Here is a 20,798-nt window from a genome sequence, read left to right on the forward strand (position 1 = left end):
GTTCCAAGACATGGAAAGGAGAGCGGATCCGTTAAACAGCCATGTGTTCCAACAGAACGGTGATCTTACAACAACAAAAAGCCCAAAGAAAAAACAAACCCAAAAACGATTTTCCCTTATTTGGATTGTAAAAATTGGAAACATAATTAGTTTGACATTTGAAAAGGTAGTTTGTAATTCATGCACACCCTTGTACGTTCCTTTGCATGAGCTATTTCTTTTTCTTCTATCTGAAAACGTTTTGAAATATGTAAGCAATATTATTTAAAAAATAGCAAAATTTAATAATGCGCGGTTATCTTAGATCAAATTAATAAGATTTGTGCCAGGAAATAGCGATGTTATATTGATCGTGAGTCTCCCCACCGAAACTTTATCCTTCTAAAGACATCGTTCCAAACCGATGCGAATCAATTTCAATTACGTCGGTCAAAGCACTTAGATCATAAATCGACTGGCTACCAAATTTTGAGATCAGTTCAATCATGTTGAGTGGCTGGATATGTTGAAGCCGCCATATTTTACCTTGTTGGATCAGATCGGTGCCATAAAGAACGCCATTACCAAATATCGCCTTACGCTACTTGGTAGCCAAACGTCGGTCTACTTTCCATTGCGGATGTTTATGGCCGCAGACGTCTGAACGCTTTTATTCCAAGTTTAAACGTAAAGTAGTTCCTGTGTGATTGACCAACACATATCCCATCTCTTCAATGGTTTAATGGTTTAAACACTATCAGTTTAAGTATCGGACCCCATTGACTAATTAAAGACGATGCCATGGAAAGAAATTATTAAATCCTTCCTATTAATTGATAAAAGCATTACAAAAATTGGAAAAAAACACGCAGACAGCTCTAGTGTCATAATTTAGACACATATTTCTGGCTAAACATGCTTTAGTCTTTAGCTAAACCACACACTGAAATCGATGCGTAAGCAGTTACAGCAAACGCGCACCCATGTCCAACTGCAACATACGCTTAACTGAAGAGCATCTTGTTAGTCCCCTGGTCCCATTCGAGGCTGTATCTCTGTAACTCGTGAAGCTTATTACCAGTGGTAGGTCAGTGTATGTTAACATTTCAGTGATGACCTTTGGGTGTTCGCATTAAGTCATGACCTATGGAAGGCCAGTGTATGTCAACATGTAAGTCATGACCTAAGGTAGGCCAGTGTGTGTCAACATATAAGTCATGACCTATGGAAGGACAGTGTATGTCAACATATAAGTCATGACCTATGGAAGGACAGTGTATGTCAACATGTGTCATGACCTATGGTATGCCAGTGTGTGTCAACATGTGTCATGACCTATGGAAGGACAGTGTATGTCAACATGTGTCATGACCTATGGAAGGACAGTGTATGTCAACATGTATCATGACCTATGGAAGGACAGTGTATGTCAACATGTGTCATGACCTATGGAAGGACAGTGTATGTCAACATGTGTCATGACCTATGGTATGCCAGTGTGTGTCAACATGTGTCATGACCTATGGTATGCCAGTGTGTTTCAACATGTGTCATGACCTATGGTATGCCAGTGTGTGTCAACATGTGTCATGACCTATGGTATGCCAGTGTATGTCAACATGTGTCATGACCTATGGAAGGACAGTGTATGTCAACATGTGTCATGACCTATGGTATGCCAGTGTGTGTCAACATGTGTCATGACCTATGGTAGGCCAGTGTATGTCAACATGTAAGTCATGACCTATGGTAGGCCAGTGTATGTCAACATGTAAGTCATGACCTATGGAAGGACAGTGTATGTCAACATGTGTCATGACCTATGGAAGGACAGTGTATGTCAACATGTGTCATGACCTATGGAAGGACAGTGTATGTCAACATGTGTCATGACCTATGGTATGCCAGTGTGTGTCAACATGTGTCATGACCTATGGTATGCCAGTGTGTGTCAACATGTAAGTCATGACCTATGGAAGGACAGTGTATGTCAACATATAAGTCATGACCTATTGAAGGACAGTGTATGTCAACATGTAAGTCATGACCTATGGAAGGACAGTGTATGTCAACATGTGTCATGACCTATGGTATGCCAGTATATGTCAACATATAAGTCATGACCTATTGTAGGTCGGTGGATGTTCGATTGTAAGCCATGACCTATGGTAGGTCAGTCTTTGCTAACATGTAAGCCATGACCTATGGTAGGTCAGTCTATGCTAACATGTAGGCCATGACCTATGGTAGGTCAGTCTATGCTAACATGTAAGCCATGACCTATGGTAGGTCAGTCTATGCTAACATGTAAGCCATGACCTATGGTAGGTCAGTCTATGCTAACATGTAAGCCATGACCTATGGAAGGTCAGTTTATGATAACATGTAAGGCATGATCTATGGTAGGTCAGTCTATGCTAACATGTAAGTTATGATCTGTATTAGGTCAGTTTATGCTAACATGTAAGCCATGACCTATGGTAGGTCAGTTTATGCTAACATGTAAGCCGTGACCTATGGTAGGTCAGTTTTTGCTAACATGTAAGTTATGATCTGTATTAGGTCAGTTTATGCTAACATGTAAGCCATGACCTATGGTAGGTCAGTTTATGCAAACATGTAAGCCGTGACCTATGGTAGGTCAGTTTATGCTAACATGTAAGTTATGACCTGTGGTAAATCAGATGATATTAACGGACGTGTAAATATAAGCGTCAAAACCCTTTCCATAATCAATACACTGTATCATTCTGACAATATCATATATGTTTTTAAATCACCATTAATTATCAGGCGCTTGCGAAAAGGTGAGCGTTTCCTGTTCATCCGGTGCCAACCGTCACAAACACGTGCAAAGGCAAGTCAAGTGTTCACCTGATCATTCAAAATAGGGAATTGCATAATAATGGTCACTGATGGGTGGAATTTGGAAATGCCCTCCACATGTCTAACATAAAACCTTATTAAAGCTTCACTAAGGCCTGGACTGTTGTAACCATGACCAAACAACCTTGACGCTCTATGAAACGGCTGAACTATTGCTCGACATGAAGGCGACAAAACGATTTCCAAAATCACAATATATAATAAGAGTCCATTGTAAGACTCCAACTACTTCAAAAATATGTGATCATGAATCATCATCAAATAGCGATGATCTCAAGTGTACCCTACCCCACCGGTGGCACCGTCACAAACAGGCAACGTAGTTATTCATCCCACCTGTCATGCAATCCCATGGACAGTCCAGAATTTCACATATCGTAGGATCTAGGATGTGTGATGTGTGAATGCCATCAATGACATGTGTGCCATATAATGTATCAGCGCCACCTAATCTTCTTCCACCAAAAGTACCAGTTTTCAGTTTCATCTTGATCTATGTCAATGTGTCTCGGGGTCATTCTTTATCCACCTCGCATCTGAACAGCCGTTCAAGGAACCAAGAAATCCTCAGTAGCGTATCCGAACAGTTGTTCCAGATGCCTGGAGATTATCTAGGATTGGACAGTTTTAGATTCTTTGAATATCTTCAACGCCAATTATGTACATTTGTTCACCCTCTCCATAAAGTTTACGATCTCACAGATATATACTTATTGTATATATACAATTGTGTGAAAAATGGTATACATGACATACGGATAACGTTGGTTCATTTGGCCTGATTGATCTATGATATAGTTGTGTCAGGGTTTATAGAACAAGGATACATGTACGTCACATATATCTCTGAGGGTTGCACAACAACGAATGCTGACAGAATATCACAAAATAAATCGGTGCACTCAACTACATTATGAGGCACGGCAAAACACTCTTTCACAAAATGTACATATATACTGCCAGCAATTACCGACAAATAGTCTATCCCTGGATTCGCCTTTGGCATGAATTCAATATTAGTGAGTTTTCCAGTTAATCACGGTGTGTCAGCTTAATGTGGGAGGAAAGCCCGAAGTGATGCAGGTCTCAGACGTTTACCACTTCGGGGAAATCCTGGAACACGGGTATGGTGCTGACAAACTTAGAAACATAATCGGGGCGAACCGGGATTCGAACCCACAATCATGGGTTACTGGCGTGCCCAAGGGACGCAACTCTGCACAGCGAATCGCGGCGCCTTAGACGACTTGGCCACCCGTGTCCCCATTCAATATTAAGGTTACACGACGTAATATACTGATATCAAACTGATATAAAAATGAAACCCGCGTGTCTATGCAGTAATAACGCCCAGGTGGCTTATAAAGAAAGATGGCACCGGGTGTCTGTGAAGAGATCAATGCTTTATTAACCACAGAGATTGGGGTATAGTTCATCTATTGCATACCCTCTGTCAGAGAGTCTATTAAGCAAATTACGTCTTTTTGTGAAACTATTATTCGCTGTAACAAGCGACCGTGTACGACACAGTGCGTTGACAACAACCATTCCCAGCTGCTTTTCTTTTGTAAAAATAATCTCCTTGTTAAGTTCAGTTTGGTTTTTTAATCACAGTTTTAAAAACAGTCGACGTGACTCATGCACGTTTATTTCAATATCTGATGATTTTATATCTCTTTTAGGATGTTTAACAGTTAATTATCGATATCACTTGGCCATATAATACCATGGATGACGCTGTCCACACGAAGTGCGATCATAGCCAGATCGCTCTCCACGCCCACACAGGCCTGGTCCTAAACATTCGCAAGAAACTATGATCACTTAGTCTACAATTAACACTCACGATATCACCAACGTTGACACAGCAGTTTGTGGTGGGCAAGATGACCTACGTCTCTTACATCAGTTTTGTAGGCTATGCATTTTTCTTTTCTTAATTTATCTTAAAGAGAAAGTGACATTTTGAGAGATTCTTGTGATTGCAACATCTTAGTAACAATAAGCCACTCCAATAACGTCTTCTTCTCAGGGAGTTATCACTATAGATTTGTAAGACGTTAATTAATTGACCTAGCGTTCCCTTTCTTCCCGCTCTGGCGTGGAAGCGCTTCGATGTCCAGCCATCGTAATCTTATTGAATTTGAGAAAAAACTGTACCAAGGTTTTTTCAGCATTGCTAAGATGGTCGCGGACGTAATTTGCTTCAATGGAGTCATTGAATAAAGTGACTGGTTTTTGTCCCTAACTTTCAGTATGCTGGAGTTGATTCAATGTAGCCAATTTCTGTTCCACGTGAAGGATAGTCCGTTTTGAATAGAAGAAATCTGGTGGCGCCGTTTTAATGCCTCGATTAGATCCACGAAAACAGCATTTGTATGATCAGTGTTCAGCTGCCTGAGCACGGGAGTGTGGGATCCGAATGAGATGGGGCGTTAGACTACACAACTGAGCTGGAATATGTGACAGCAGTATTCCAGGAACTGCACTGAATATGAACTCATAAAACGACTGAACAGTCCGTGTGTGGTTCAGAGCTAATAAAGAGTGTTATCTGGTTCAGTGGGACCGCACCTACTACCAGCTCGAGAAAACGTTGATCTCAAAATCTAAAAGCGGGGTGAAGGGAGCAGAGAGTGGAATAGATGGTCGAGCGGAGAGAGGGGCGTGGAGAGCGGGGCTTGGAGAACGAAGCGTGGAGAGAAAAGAGCGGAGAGTGGAGCATGGAAAGCGAAGCGCGGAGAGCGGGGCGTGGAGAGCAAAGCGCGGACGGAGAGCGGGACATGGAGAGCGGGGTTTGGAGAACGAAGTGCAGAGAGCGAGGCGTGGAGAGCAAAGCGCGGACGGAGAGCGGGACATGGAGAGCGGGGTTTGGAGAACGAAGTGCAGAGAGCGAGGCGTGGAGAGCAAGGCGCGGACGGAGAGCGGGACATGGAGAGCGGGGTTTGGAGAACGAAGTGCAGAGAGCGGGGCGTGGAGAGCAAAGCGCGGACGGAGAGCGGGACATTGAGAGCGGGGTTTGGAGAACGAAGTGCAGAGAGCGAGGCGTGAAGAACGGAGCATGGAAAGCGAAACGCAGAGAGCGGAGCATGGAGAGAAAAGAGCGTAGAGTGGAGCATGGAAAGCGAAGCGCGGAAAGCGGGGCATGGAGAGAAAAGAGCGGAGAACGGAGCATGGAAAGCGAAGCGCGGAAAGCGGGGCGTGGAGAGAAAAGAGCGGAGAACGGAGCATGGAAAGCAAAGCGCGGAGAGCGGGGCGTGGAGATGGAAGCGCAGAAAGCGGGGCGTGGAGAGAAAAGCGCGGAGTGCAGGCATGGAGGGCAAAGCGCAGGGAGCGTGGCGTGGAGAGCGGGGTTTGGAGAACGAAGTGCAGAGAGCGGGGCGTGGAGAGCAAAGCGCGGACGGAGAGCGGGACATGGAGAGCGGGGTTTGGAGAACGAAGCGCAGAGAGCGGGGCGTGGAGAGCAAGACGCGGACGGAGAGCGGGACATGGAAAGCGGGACATGGAGAGCGAAGCTGAGCAGGACATGGAGAGCAAAGCGCGGAAAGAGGAGCATGGAGAGCGAAGCGCGGGGAGCGGGGAGGGGGGAGAAAAGAGCGGAGAGCTATGCGAAGAGAGCGGCGAGCGGACTACTTGAATCCACCTGAAAAATAAAGAGTGGAGAGGGGATCGTGTAAGGTGCAGAAAATGGAAAGGGGCTCGTGTAAGGTGCAGAGAGTGGAGAGGGGGCGTGTAAGGTGCAGAGAGTAGAGTGGGGAGCGTGTAAGGTGCAGAGAGCGGAGACTTGAACATGGAGATTGAAAAGCAGAGCGTGTAAGGTGCAGAGAGTGGCAAGTGGAGAACGAAACATGAAGAGTGGAATATGTAAGGTGCAGAGTGGAGAGCGAAGCGTGGAGAGTGAGGGTCGGCGCGTGTAAGGTGCAGAGTGGAGAGTGAGGGACGGTGCGTGTAAGGTGCAGAGTGGAGAGTGAGGGGCGGTGCGTGTAAGGTGCAGGGCGGAGAGTGAGGGGCGGTGCGTGTAAGGTGGAGAGTGAGGGTCGGCGCGTGTAAGGTGCAGAGTGGAGAGTGGAGAGTGAGGGGCGGCGCGTGTACGGTGCAGAGTGGAGAGTGAGGGGCGGTGCGTGTAAGGTGCAGAGTGGAGAGTGAGGGGTGGTGCGTGTAAGGTGCAGAGTGGAGAGTGAGGGGCGGTGCGTGTAAGGTGCAGAGTGGAGAGTGAGGGGTGGTGCGTGTAAGGTGCAGAGTGGGGAGTGAGGGGCGGTGCGCGTAAGGTGCAGAGAGTAGAGAGGGGAGCGTGTAAGGTGCAGAGAGCGGAGAGCTGAACATGGGGAGCGAAAAGCAGAGCGTGTAAGGTGCAGGGAGTGGCGAGTGGAAAACGGAACATGAAGAGAGGAATATGTAAGGTGCAGAATGGAGAGCGAAGCGTGGAGAGTGAGGGGCGGTGCGTGTAAGGTACAGAGAGCAGAGCGGAGTGTGGAGAGTAGAGAGCGGAGCATGTGAGGTTGTGAGAGCGGAAAGCGGAACATGAGGAGTGGATAGCGTAGCGCGGATCCGAGAGTGAGACATTGGTGCGGACCGAGGACAGAACATAGTGAAGAGCGAGGCTTGGACAGAGCGACGAGAGTGCAGAGTGAACAGAGGACAGTGAAAAACAAGGATGGCGGAACATGAAGCTGAGAGAATATGGAGCCTGCGGAGTGGAGACCGAGTAAAGATGAACATAGCGATCGGCGCGTAAAACGTGGAGAATTAAGCTGTTGTCCATACAATATTGAACCATTTCACAGTGCTTGCTTTTGCGTTTGATATTCACTCCTAACCTCTTTTTGTTCAATACTGTTCACTTTTCAACACTGAAAACAGTCCTTGTGTAAGATTAAAGTTATTCTAAATTTGCAAAAGCAGCTGACGATGGATTTGGACGCGCTTGGTGTAAACTGGCATGATCAACATGGAACATTCATTATCTATATTGTCTCGTTGGTTGCATGATGATCGCCGTTCGTGGGCGGACATGATGACACAAACTGATCTCACAGGGAAAGTCTGGACGCACTTAACGAAGAAAGCCAATCACGTGTATCAAATATGAGCCGAAAGCAACAAAGAGTATGCGTTAAACGGAACAATCCTAGGAGGTAATGATTTGACACAATAAAACCAGCGAATGACATTTTTGTGTTATCGATCTAAATGGGAAATGCTTGACAATGACCGTTATTTTGCAAGATTTAACATTACAGCTTCAAATTTTCTTCTCGTTATTGATTATTAATTAAACCACAATAGAAGTACAACAAGTGAAGACCACCACATTGAGAGTTCTGAGGCGAGTGTGGTGAAACTAGCATGTCATCGAAATAAACCACACGTTAGATATGTGGTGGAATTAATTGTGAAATGACAGTTAGATTCAATCAAAGCTATTTGAATCCGGATGATCCAAGTTTAGGGTATCTCGAACCTGGATACGTGTGTCTCTAAATATTAAAATTTTGTTATCTGAAATCTTGTTAGTTACCTATCCTATCTCGATCTTAGTATTGAACGCTGGTTATCACATCCGGGCTGTAGAGACACTGATAATCGCATCCTAGCTGTACAGATACTGGTTATTTCGTCAGAGCTAATGGGAGATATCAGTTTCCGTGTTCGAGCCATAGAGATACTGCTAGTGGTTATCTCGTCCGAGCTAAATGGATAAGAGGTTATCTCGTCCGAGCTAGTCGTCCCGAGTCTAGTTGTCAGGATGCTGGTCATCCCGAGTCCTGTTATTAAGATGCTGGTCGTCCTGAGTCTAGTTATCAAGATGCCGGCCGTCCTGAGTCTTGTTGTCAAGATGCTTGTCGTCCCGAGTCTAGTTATCTTGGTGCTGATCGTCCCGTCTAGTTGTCAAGATGCTGATCGTCCCGAGTCTAGTTGTCAAGATGCTGGTCGCCCGTCTACTTATCAAGATGCTTGTCGTCCCGAGTCTTGTTGTCAAGATGCTGGTCGTCCCGAGTCTAGTCACCTTGATGCTGGTCGTCCCGTCTAGTTGTCAAGATGCTGGTCGTCCCGGGTCTTGTTGTTAAGATGCTGGTCGTCCTGAGTCTAGTTATCATGATGCTGGTCGTCCCGTCTAGTTGTCAAGATGCTGGTCGTCCCGGGTCTTGTTGTTGAGATGCTGGTCGTCCCGAATCCCGATATGTATAGCGATCTCAGTGGAAATAAATATTCTAAAGTATATTACAAGTTACATTACTCGTAACCACGTTTCGTTAATGCGGAAAGTTTTTAATCCGGAGATTTAAGAAGGAACGCCATTGTCCGGATATACAGTGAATTCTCGTTAAGTTGAAACTTATTAAATGGAAAAAAACCTCTTTGGTAGATACTTCCCTTTGATCCCTGCATTCTCACTATATAATTATCATTTTATATTTGATAAACACAAGTAGTAAGCAGTCTATTCAAGTTGTTACAAAGGACCAAGACAATGGGTGACGTGAAATGGGGTTTAACGTCGCGTTCAAGATTATTGCACTTTTATAGCGAAATGCACGCAGGCGCATGTGGGTATCGCTGCCCTACTCATGACGGCGTTATCGTGCCAGCCCACTCAGATATCAATCCGCATTATAACACTCAAACTCATTAAACTGCCTCCGAGCCGAACACTCCTTGTTCTATACCCTCAATGCCCAGCGTCAGGCAGGGTAACAACAAGTATGGTATGACGCGGCCAGGACATCGAGTCACTCTGTCCGGTAGACCACGGAGGCGGGCGATTCCAGAAGACAGCAAACCAATGTCAGTTTTGTTGAAATGTTGCAAGGGCTGGGGATAATGGTTTTCCCTTGATGCAGTCATTATTAAATTGGTAGCAACACTTGAAATTCGGTTAACATATAGGTTTTTGTGTATACAATAACACGGAAGTATCAGCTGGGACAATGTGTAATTCTATTGTCACGTCACCCTTTCAAAAATGATTCAGAAAATGTTATTCAATTATTAAAAAAATATAAAAAATGTCCAATTTCAAATTCAACCTGTCTTCACTGATGGCGAAAAAGATGTAGTGTGCGTATAAAACCGGAGATTAAGATAAAGAAAGTCATGTCACTTGCAAGCAAATACAGAATGTTTTCACCCACAAAAACTCCCCAAACTAACACCGCGTCATTGTTTATCGACAGCCCTTCATCCAAAGCACGCGAATGTTTCTTTGAGAAAAAAAGGGCAAGCCTTGAAAAAATAACTGGCTTAATCTCCTTCTCTGTTGTCGCATGCTACTAATAACTGTGTGGGTCCAACAGGTGGACCATCCCAGCATGTCTCGGTCCCAGGTTTTAGGCCAGGGAAGGTAAAAACGTCTTTAAGGCGCAAGAATCTTTGGTATGATAGGATCTCGTGGCCAATACAAGCACAGAACAGATATTCCCTGGTGACATCGTGTCCTTTTGTTTGCAGTCCCACATAGAATTATTACTTTTAGATGGGATTGTTTTTCGGGGTTGAAATTGATTTGCATTGCGGAGATTTGTAGTATTTGTTGGTTTTTTAATTTCTTTCATTTTTTACGATATCTTACCTTTGGCCGGGGCTGCTGGTGTTCGACACGAAGGGTGGAGAGACAATGTGATCCAGCACGTTAATCGCGGATACAAACAGTCAGACAAACATACCGTGACGAAGTCTGTATCTCGGACATGCTTGCTGTTCCATCTATAATATTTCATAGCGTATGTCGCCGCCCTCGTGGTCTAGTGGTTGAGTGATGTTATGACAGTGTATATGATGTGATGATATACGAAATGATGTGATGACATTGTAAGTGATGTGATGATATACGAAATGATGTGATGATATGTTAAGTGATGTGATGACATTGTAAGTGATGTGATGATATACGAAATGATGTGATGATATGTTAAGTGATGTGATGACAGTGGATGTGATGTGATGATATACGAAATGATGTGATGACATTTTAAGTGATGTGATGACAGTGTATGTGATGTGATGATATACGATATGATGTGATGACAGTGGATGTGATGTGATGATATACGAAATGATGTGATGACATTGTAAGTGATGTGATGATATACGAAATGATGTGATGATATGTTAAGTTATGTGATGACAGTGGATGTGATGTGATGATATACGAAATGATGTGATGACATTTTAAGTGATGTGATGACAGTGTATGTGATGTGATGATATACGAAGTGATGTGATGACAGTGGATGTGATGTGATGATATACGAAATGATGTGATGACATTTTAAGTGATGACAGTGTATGTGATGGGATGGTATACGAAATCATGTGATGACATTTTAAGTGATGACAGTGTATGTGATGTGATGATATACGAAATGATGTGATGACATTGTAAGTGATGTGATGATATACGAAATGGTGTGATGATATTTTTAAGTGATGTGATGACAGTGTATGTGATGTGATGATATACGAAGTGATGTGATGACAGTGGATGTGATGTGATGATATACGAAATGATGTGATGACATTGTAAGTGATGTGATGATATACGAAATGATGTGATGATATGTTAAGTGATGTGATGACAGTGGATGTGATGTGATGATATACGAAATGATGTGATGACATTGTAAGTGATGTGATGATATACGAAATGATGTGATGATATGTTAAATGAGGTGATGACAGTGGATGTGATGTGATGATATACGAAGTGCTGTGATGACAGTGTATGTGATGTGATGATATACGAAGTGATGTGACGACATTGTAAGTGATGTGATGACATTTTAGGTGATGTGATGATATACGAAGTGATATGAGGACAGTGCATGTGATGATATACGAAGTGATATGATGAAAGTGTATGTGATGTGATCATATACGAAGTGATATGATGACAGTGTATGTGATGTGATGACATTGTAAGTGCTGTGATGACAAGACATGCGAACTGATTAAATTTAAAGCAAATTGACACCATTTAAATGAAATAAAGGGATTGTGTTGATATGGTGACATTGCATGTGATGTGGTGACACGAACATTCAACATGAATGTTCTTCCAAGTATCACTGCTACCCTTTAACTAAGATATACGGTAAGATCACCAGCCCATAAAAAGAAAAAAACTATCGTGGGCAACACTACACCAAAGACCACTCAAAAGGATGTGGTCGATTACAAAAAACAACAAACTGCATAGTCAGCATGAAATAAAACAGCTCCAGTCATGTTTAGATAACAATTAGATATGTATTTCCCTACAGTGTGATATGCATCATAGTAACCGCATATTTATAAGCTTTATCTAATTAACAACCCCTTCCCAAGGGGCACCACTGAACCCCTCTGACAGTACCTCCCCCTGCGTGGGTGTCCGCTTTATGCTGTTATTGTGCGTCACTCTGCAAATGTTTTATGAATACTAGGCCCCATGTCGGTTACCACTCTCAACGCACAGCTTTTATCGCAACAGCAGGGGTTCCGTGGTTTCACGGATTACGATTAGGCAATGTGGGAAATGTGAGTTTCAGAACATGCACATTTCAATACGTTGTCTGATGGAAATGTGAATTTCTTGTCACAGCATTGTCGATATTCAACAACCTAAGGAAGCTGTTCAAATGTTCGATGCCATATAAAAATCTGAATTACTTAAATTTTAAGTTGGGGTGTTAAAACGTTTGCAAGTTTCCGACTGAAAAAACACAACAAACTTTTCAGACTTTTTATTGTTCAAGTGAATACATTATAGCTTTAGTTGTCATATTTTGACTCTAAATATAAATATGGTCATTGGCTTATATAAATTATATATATGAAATCAATGAATGACCGCACCATTTCAAAATCCTGTCTTTGTGTGTTGATGTCGACGTTGGTGTTGGTTTCGACCTTGGTGTCAATGTTGGTGATGGTATTGCGTCACAACGTCAGATGTGCTATGGTGTCATAAACGTAATGCCATGCATGTTACTGTTCTCTGGGTTTTTTCTGAGTATGTCAACATTTTCACAATTAAATAATACGGAGAATGTGCGGACATGAATGAAAGCTTGAGGAATCAATTTTTTTATACAACATGGATTGTTCCCTAAAAATCTACATGTCCATTAAATGTACTCATCTTCAACTATATAAAACAAAACGATGTCCCTTCAACAACCATACCACCTTGGCATGAGATCCAATATACAACACTTTGACCAACGATGACCGAATTTATATAGGTCATTACGTCAACATGTCCAAGGTTCAAGCTAACGAGCCTCATCAGACAACAAAAACGCTACCCATTCCTAACAAAGCATCGTTTATGTGGAGTCTCTTTTCCAAATCACCAGCAGATGTCAGCACCCAGTAGCAGACGATACTTGCACATCTGGCGGGAACATGGCAGAGGCAGCCGGCAAGTTAAACAGATGGCTTCAAACAAATGCAGACGATCTGTGACGTCACACTCGGTACACATTTCCCGAGGTGTGCGGGAATGTGGTTTGTTAGTCTTCGCGACAATAGAAGTCTCTAGACAATCTCTTTGTTAGTCACGTGACACTTGAAGGTTAAACAGGTCATAAAAAAGAGGCAACTTGTCCATTGTTTGGCATCGATCTGTATTCATGCGCGCCGATACAGTCACGTGACAGTTTTAATTGCAATTAGGTCTCGTGCACATCTCGCGACAGATGGCTGTGAGTCAGCAGACGACATCGTTGTGGGACAGACGACAGTTCACGGCACAAAGAAGGAATTATTTCCATAGCAACATGGAATTGTCTGAGAGAAAGGGATTTGGGCGCGAGATTGAGAGTGTATTTTCTTGATCTGTCAGATTTAATGAAGCCCGTGATTTATGACCTTTTCATTTCAATGCCCGTACAATCACCAATACCAAATGGAATCAGATATGTACAATATGTGTCGTTCGTTGTATCAATAATTAATTCCCCGAATTGTTTATGAACTGATACCCGCGTAACAGTTTCGAATTAAACATGGATATTATTAATTTGAAATATTAACGTTGAATTCCCAGAAAAATAAGTCTGCATTTCTAGTGCATTTTCAATAATTATTCGATTCACAGCAGTGCAAATTTGTATTTGCATACAGTGCATATTGCAAGTTATTTTCTCATTAGTTTTGAACTAAAGTGACTATGCTTAGTTCTAAATCAAATTAATACATTTTAGTTTCTATCGATGAACAAAAACATTTAAAAAAACATGTACAAATACAAATAGAAAGTATCAGTATTATGATGCCCTGTTGAAGGCCACTCTCGAACCTCGTTGTCGAAGAAACATTGTCATTACATTGTTTTGGTTCTACCTAAGTAATTGACGGTCGTCTAGACAAGTACTATCACCCCATACAGTACAGTTAACCTACACGATGTTCACAAAGCCGGAGATAAATGAGAGTGCAATGCGATCACAAGCAGCTTGTGTGTGTGTGTTTGGGGGGGGGGGTAGAAAAAAGCTTGAGCACAAATCACACCTTTCTTTAACCTGGTTGTTTCGCCATACATGTTGGTTACGATGTTTGTGCGGGTGAGACGATGTTTGTCGAAAAAGACAATTTTGTTCATTGCGACGGATGTGTCTTGTGTACTTGTCGATTTCATGATGAAAAACCATTAAAAATATTTCAATAAAAAATAATAATGGTACTGTGCGAAATACACACCATTACCAACATCGGCATCCAACTTCAAATACGTACAGATATTGTTTGATTATGAAAGAGAACAATGCTCGGCGAACAGGGATGTTTGGGATTGTATTTCACTGATGAAAGGGAGACAATTCCAATCGACGCGGGGTCAGCGTGACCTGCATTTAGACCTGGTAATTTACACTCATCGCATATTAAAAAGTCCACATACGCTGCTACTACAGCTGCTACTACAGCTGCTACTACAGCTGCTACTCATGCTACTACTGAGTCTGATGCGACTACACATTCCCCGTGCCGTCTCCCTGTCGATTACCTCGTGGTGATTGAGAGACAAATAGCGCTCTGATGAGCCAATTGTCGTAAGGCCACATCTAGGACTTGGTTAAACTACGTGACACGGCTTCTTGCGTGGCAACATGACCCGCCCTGGGTTGCTGTTCATGCTGCCAACACCGCCTGGCCCCAACTGTTTACAGACAAAATACAAATTTTATATTCCCGACTGCGGCGTAAAACAACACTTACTCATTCTGTCCACACTTCTATTTCTTGGTACGTTTATGTACAACAATACTTACGATGACCAATAACTAGCCCCTGTCTGAATCCCTTTAACTGCTTTGGGATTAAGGTAAAATCCTATTCATGTATATCCAATAACGCCTGCTCAGTACTGTACGGATATGAATTCATTCTAAAGCTTGACAGTTTGATGTAAAGAGTGAGCGAGTGACTTGTGTTTTTTAAAGTCCTTCCGTTCTATCACAGATAGTTTTAAACGTTTTCCTTGGTGAACCACAAGAGCACGGGTGTAATGCTGACAAACCAATGTTTATGATCGAGCGAATCTGCTATTGGAATCCACGGTCATGAGACCAAAGAACTTGCAAGGGGTGCACAATTTCCGGAGCATTAGCCAACCTGGCCACCACTGTCTCCATGTAATGTTTTGAAAGGTTGTTAGTCACATGAAAGTAAGGGAAATATATAACGTCAACGCCAGCGAAAAAGCAGCTAGTCTCGATTATCCGCCGCAACAAATTCCATTGGGCGTAAAAGGCGAAATACAATCGACACTTATATGAATGGATCACTGAAAATCACTGATGACACCAGGTGTTCGGGACAAGGATACACATGTCCTGTCTTCCGTTATCACCCGGCACTCACACAATATGTGTAAACAAGTAAATGTTTGTTGCCTAACGTTATCTATCACGTGGAATGGGGTTTTACGTCGTGTCCAAGACTATTGCACTTATATAGCGACGTGTGTGTGTGTGTGTGTGTGTGTGTGTGTGTGTGTATAGCTGCTTGTCCTAGTCCGGTGATGCTGATTAAGCCTACGTATAGTGCTAGCTCACTGAGATACCATGCCGCAGTTTGACATGAATACCCCACTCAGACACAGTATACTGACTCCGAGCCAACCAGTCCTTGTATTTAGCCCCCTAATGTCTTGTGCAAGACAGGGTAACAACAAATACCATCTTTTAACGTCTTTTGGTATGACGCGGCCGAGGATCGAACCCCGGACCTTCCGCTCTCCGGGCAGACGCTCTACCACGAGACCCCGGAGGCGGTCTACACTAAACAGTGTTACTTTGACATGTCTGCCACACTAGCCTACAACTAACGAGCGGACTCCAGCGGATTCAGCTGCATGTGAATAACCAAACGGAAGCGCACATCGCCAAAGTAGTCGATACCTTTTTCAGATTCAAAACATCCTTAAAATAAACCCACGTCTTGGGCTGGACAAAGTTCATGGCGAAGTAAACAAGGCGATATGTCTGACACGTGGGAGTAAACACTGGCCTTCAACACGTAGCCAGGTAAACAATCGCCTCGGGCTGGAGGCACAGTCGCGTAGCGGAACTACATGACTCGCGGCTGCACCTACTGACTTGACCCACCGGAAATACATCTTGACCTTTCATTCATTCACACCAACATCCGTTGCCTTCGGCAAGGCACGCTTGTTTAGATGACCTTTGTCCGTTTAGACGAAGAATAAATAATATTTTGTGTTTCGGGTCGTGTTTGATACATATTGAGGAAATATGTATGTTGTATTAATCAGTAAACAAATACGTCACAATACCAATATATGATTGTTAATATCAGAAACCATAATGTAAATGGTCTCTGTTACTGTGTATGAAATCACAGCGCGTGTTGAATAACTCGAACCAGTTTTAATATCTGAGTCCGATCGAATGTCGCTATGACTTTTCCGAAAAGGTCGCGTTCAATGAATGGATGAAAATAGTAACAATCTGGTTGGAATACGCTGCGACAAATGGTGTCACTTTTTAACCTGAGGAAAATCAATGCAGTGTTTTTCACGCGTACCGTATCACGAAAGGCTATTACTGCTGTTATCCACACGAATGATGGAACCTTGTGAGGGATATATGGCCGTGCAGGTGTATCCCTGGCTGATGAAACCTTGTGTAGGTTATATGGCCGTGCAGGTGTATCCCTGGCTGATGAAACCTTGTGTAGGTCATATAGCCGTGCAGGTGTATCCCGGGCTGATGAAACCTTGTGTAGGTTATATAGCCGTGCAGGTGTATCCCGGGCTGATGAAACCTTGTGTAGGTTATATAGCCGTGCAGGTGTGTCCCTGGCTGATGAAACCTCGTGTAGGATACAGAGCCGTGCAGGTGTGTCCCTGGCTGATGAAACCTCGTGTAGGATACAGAGCCGTGCAGGTGTGTCCCTGGCTGATGAAACCTCGTGTAGGATATATAGTCGTGCACGGGTATCCCCGACTGATGAAATATCGTGTAGGATATATAGCCGTGCAGGTGTATCCCCGACTGATGAAACCTCGTGTAGGATATATAGCCATGCAGGTGTATCCCCGACTGATGAAACCTCGTGTAGGATATATAGTCGTGCACGTGTATCCCCGACTGATGAAACCTCGTGTAGGATATATAGCCATGCAGGTGTATCTTTCGACTGATAACTTCGTGTAGGATATATAGTCGTGTCCGTGTATCCCCGACTGATGAAACCTCGTGTAGGATATATAGTCGTGCGCGTGTATCCCCGACTGATGAAACATCGTGTAGGATATATAGCCGTGCAGGTTTGTCCCCGACCGATGAAACCTCGTGTAGGATATATAGCTGTGCAGGTGTGTCCCCGACTGATGAAACCTCGTGTAGGATATATAGCCGAGCAGGTGTGTCCCCGACTGATGAAACCTCGTGTAGGATATATAGCCGCGCAGGTGTATCTCCGACTGATGAAACCTCGTGTAGGATATATAGCCATGCAGGTGTATCTCCGACTGATAACCTCGTGTAGGATATATAGTCGTGTCCGTGTATCCCCGACTGATGAAACCTCGTGTAGGATATATAGCCGCGCAGGTGTGTCCCCGACTGATGAAACCTCGTGTAGGATATATAGCCGCGCAGGTGTGTCCCCGACCGATGAAACCTCGTGTAGGATATATAGCCGCGCAGGTGTATCTCCGACTGATGAAACCTCGTGTAGGATATATAGCCATGCAGGTGTATCTCCGACTGATAACCTCGTGTAGGATATATAGTCGTGTCCGTGTATCCCCGACTGATGAAACCTCGTGTAGGATATATAGTCGTGCGCGTGTATCCCCGACTGATGAAACCTCGCGTAGGATATATAGCCGTGCAGGTGTGTCCCCGACTGATGAAACCTCGTGTAGGATATATAGCCGCGCATGTGTGTCCCCGACTGATGAAATCTCGTGTCGGATATATAGCCGAGCAGGTGTGTCACCGACTGATGAAACCTCGTGTAGGATATATAGTCGTGCGCAGGTGTTTCTCCGACTGATGAAACCTCGTGTAGGATATATAGCCATGCAGGTGTATCTCCGACTGATAACCTCGTGTAGGATATGTAGTCGTGTCCGTGTATCCCCGACTGATGAATCCTCGTGTAGGATATTTAGCCGCGCAGGTGTATCCCCGACTGATGAAACCTCGTGTAGGATATATAGCCGCGCAGGCGTGTCCCTGACTGATGAAACCTCGTGTAGGATATATAGCCATGAAGGTGTATCTCCGACTGATAACCTCGTGTAGGATATATAGTCGTGCAGGTGTATCCCCGACTGATGAAACCTCGTGTAGGATATATAGCCGTGCAGGTGTGTCCCCGACTGATGAAACCTCGTGTAGGATATATAGCCGCGCATGTGTGTCCCCGACTGATGAAACCTCGTGTAGGATATATAGCCGCGCAGGTGTATCTCCGACTGATGAAACCTCGTGTAGGATATATAGCCATGCAGGTGTATCTCCGACTGATAACCTCGTGTAGGATATATAGTCGTGTCCGTGTATCCCCGACTGATGAAACCACGTGTAGGATATATAGTCGTGCAGGTGTATCCCCGACTGATGAAACCTCGTGTAGGATATATAGCCATGCAGGTGTATCTCCGACTGATAACCTCGTGTAGGATATATAGTCGTGTCCGTGTATCCCCGACTGATGAAACCTCGTGTAGGATATATAATCGTGCAGGTGTATCCCCGACTGATGAAACCTCGTGTAGGATATATAGCCGTGCCCGTGTATCCCCGACTGATGAAACCTCGTGTAGGATATATAGCCATGCAGGTGTATCTCCGACTGATAACCACGTGTAGGATATATAGTCGTGCCCGTGTATCCTCGACTGATGAAACCTCGTGAAGGATATATAGACGTGCAGGTGTATCCCCGACTGATGAAACCTCGTGTAGGATATATAGTCGCGTCCGTGTATACCCGACTGATGAAACCTCGTGAAGGATATATAGACGTGCAGGTGTATCCCCGACTGATGAAACCTCGTGTAGGACATATAGTCGTGTCCGTGTATCCCCGACTGATGAAACCTCGTGAAGGATATATAGACGTGCAGGTGTATCCCCGACTGATGAAACCATGTACATTTTTAGATCTTTTACGTGTATGATTGTATTTTGTCAATTTGTCAACGTTCAAGTGTTCTTTACTTCGAAAACAATTACGAAATTATTATGTTATTGAAGCTTCAAGACAATGAATGTTTAATACTGGCAACAGTTTGGCATTCGTTCGGGACATATTCCAGCAACATCACGGCGAGGGACATCAGAAATGGCTTAAAACAATGTTAATATGTGCAAAATCAAACCCCCTCCCCGCCCGTCCAATTACACAGACACAAGGTGACAATTTCGCACAGGGCACCATCCAAGGTCTCAACTTTGACTAGAAAGCATTGGGAAAAGGGATATAAATGAATGTAGGAATTATAGAACGAAACACTTCAAATAATTGACACATTGCAGCAATAATTCTGCATTAAGGATGCAAAAAATATTATCTGGAATGAATTATATATTAATTTCATTTTACAAAATAATTATCCTACATATTGAAGACGAGAATACACACAAAAGCAGCAGATGCGTCTTGAAATGTTCCTATTTTTATGCTAGCATGTAGTTATTCTGAAAGACAAGCGCTGATCAAAGCAATAGCAGTTGTCATGTCTCGGCTCTGTAAGATTGCACTTACCACCCAGCTGTCATAATTATTCTACCATGATGTTACACGGGCTGTTTCAAACCTATTTCTGTGTATCTGTCAAGTGTTTCGAAGCTTAATATGATAAGTTGCGTTCTAACCGAAGCGCTCCATTAAGTTAGTATCCCATTCCCAAGGTCTGAGCAAAATACCGTTCTTGTGGCGTGAAAGTTTTCCTACTTCAGGGATTCGCATTATACGTAGGTCGACTCCCGTCTGTCGGACAAAGAAGCCTATATTTCGTGCTGGTATTTTACCAAAGACGTTATTACGGGTTCTGCTATCCATTATCATTTGAAATTGCAGACTCTACAATTTCAAAGAACCGAAGGATAAACTGCAGATAATTGAGCATTTAAAGCAACGTGGGGTGATATCTGTAATAGTCGGGACACCAAGTGTCCAGGATGAAATAGATGACCCTCGGACGTGATCACAGAGTGATGGGTTGGATCCTATCTAGGGGAGGGTAGCTAGATTACCCATAATTTGTACACAAACAGGCCTGCCTGAAGAAATGTTCTTTAAATCGCCATCAGAGAGACGCAGAATCTGGCTATTGCTCCGCGTTTAGCATTCAAATTGTCATTAATCACGAGTTTTACGCCAAATTTCCTTGCTTGAAGTTTATGAGGGTTAACATTTTTCACGTAAATTGTGCAATTTTGTCCCGCAGACTGCGATATGAATCTTAATAA

This window comes from Haliotis rufescens, unplaced genomic scaffold (genome assembly GCF_023055435.1).
Source record: "Haliotis rufescens isolate VD_foot unplaced genomic scaffold, xgHalRufe1.0.p SCAF_1, whole genome shotgun sequence".
Taxonomy (NCBI): Eukaryota; Metazoa; Mollusca; class Gastropoda; order Lepetellida; family Haliotidae; genus Haliotis; species Haliotis rufescens.